General features: G+C 55.2%; 1 protein-coding gene across 1 annotated transcript in view; it reads right to left on the reverse strand.

The window, feature by feature from the left end:
* Positions 1 to 2,011, reverse strand: part of CACNG4 (calcium voltage-gated channel auxiliary subunit gamma 4) — an 84,528-nt gene that overhangs the window by 56,604 nt on the left and 25,913 nt on the right. The gene's annotated exons all lie outside the window — the stretch shown is intronic.

Consider the following 2,011-nt stretch of genomic DNA (forward strand, 5'->3'; position numbering starts at 1 on the left):
CCCTCTCTGCCCCTCTCCGCCCCCTCCGCCCCCTCCCCCCCAGGCCCGGATTTTCTCTTCCCCCACTCCTCTCCCCTCTCCGCGCTCGCACGCGCTCTCGCCTCCTCTCCCAGGGTTCATTCACATTATTAGAGCGAAGGAAGCCGAGGCACGGGTTCCCCGGGAGGACGGAAGGGAAACCGCGTTGCCAGCCACCTCGCTTACTCAACCCGGGACACCCAGCCTTCCCCTTAGATGGCCCTGGGGACTCTTGCATTTGTGGAGTGTGAGTGTGCGGGTGATGGCCCCCCTTCCCCCTGTGTACATATCTGTGCCTTTACCTGGTGATGGATTGTGTAGGCGCAATTTGGAAGTGGGGGTGTCCAAGTCAGATGCCCAGAAGCCCCAGATGTGGGTCACAGCTGACAGACACTGCAGGCCAAGCCAGCACCCCCCCCCCCCACCTCCGGCCACTTCCCTCCCCTACCCGGGTGTCTCCTACCCCCACCAGCTCCTCCAGGGGACCCAGACTTTGGGGTTGAGGGGAAAGAGAGGTGTCAGCCAGAGGTCATTTGGGAAGAACGCAGGATCCCTGCTTTGCAGAGGGGTGATGAGGTCGTGATTGAAGAGAGGGATCCCCTCCATGATTACATTTCTGATGGTCTATTACCTTGAGTCCAGGAGCACCCCAGTTGGATCGGATTCAAACCCCCAGCCCCCAGCCATTTCCCTCTTTCTTCTAGCTTCCCCTTGAATACCTTTATTTCTTTTTGCCTTTCCCTGTACACGAGCTTAACTGGCTTTCCCTCACCTCCCTTTATTGCCAGCTTCTGCCTCAAGCCCTGCTGGCTTCACTTAATTGCCTTTGCTGCTGGCATGATCCCAAACTGGACACACTCCCTTCTCCTCGGAGCCGATCCAGGCTCTTTCTCCTTCAAAACCCGGTTCCAAACTCTTCCCTCCAGGAGGTCCTCAGAGACCAGCACCTGGATGTCCCGCGTGCCTTTTATTCATTCATCCCTCCCCGAAGTTCGTGTCGTTGGCATCCTTGATGGCTGTCCTGGACCCCTCAGGAGAGTCAACGAGGTATACCCAAAGTTGCTATTCTTGCAAGATGCAGTTTAAATTTCACCTCCTTACTAACACCTTCCCTGGGCCCCACTACCCAAGGAAAATTAATGACCTCTTCCTGGAATTGCTGGTCTCTCTTCCGTGAGACTGTAAGCCTTTCTCATGTCTGACATATATGGTAAGTGCTGAAGAAATGTTTGCAGGGTGAGAGGTGTTCCTTGTCCCCTGGAAAATGATAGTCTGATTGGGGGAAATCGAGCATATGAATATGACCCAAGATAGCGTAGCCCAAGGACCAGACTGGCTGCATTGATTCATATTTGTGACCCCTTCTCCTGCCTTTGGGGTGTCTGTCCATGCCTCTCCAAAGTCTCAGGGGACAAGAGCTGTCACCTCCATTTTCCTGGCACTCACCTGCCACCTGATCTGGGGCTCTGCACACAGCAGGTGTCCGATTATGCCTGGAGGTACACACCAGGTAGGAGATGGCTTGGTCTGCTTAAATAGGGGACCCAGAGTACCCTTACTTACCCACTTGCACCACTCCCAACAGCCCCCAAAGCACCCCTGTGGACCTAGGGTTCCACGAAATATGGTGTGAAAACCAACAGCCTGGGCCAGCTTCTGGGCCCCTCAGGGACATCCCTCGTAGCCCGTCCCGCTTGCAGTCTTCCTCAGGGACTTTGAGAGAAACAGATGGAACCAAGATACATGGATCTTATTTATCTGCAGTGTGAAGCAGTGGGTGAGGAGTGTCCCTCGATCTTTTCTTAGGTCTGGGAGGTGACACATGGGTGGTGGGGCAAGCGATCCTGACCTCACGCTAACCCCATGGAAACAACAGAAATCTTTATTCAGCAGAGCCCAGTTGGACCGGCTCCCACCAGCTCTCAGAGGAGCTGGAGAGGAGAAGGGAGGAGAGGAGAGGAGAGGAGAGGAGAGGAGAGGAGAGGAGAGGAGA

Source organism: Panthera uncia, chromosome E1, assembly GCF_023721935.1.
Source record: "Panthera uncia isolate 11264 chromosome E1, Puncia_PCG_1.0, whole genome shotgun sequence".
NCBI classification, from domain to species: Eukaryota; Metazoa; Chordata; class Mammalia; order Carnivora; family Felidae; genus Panthera; species Panthera uncia.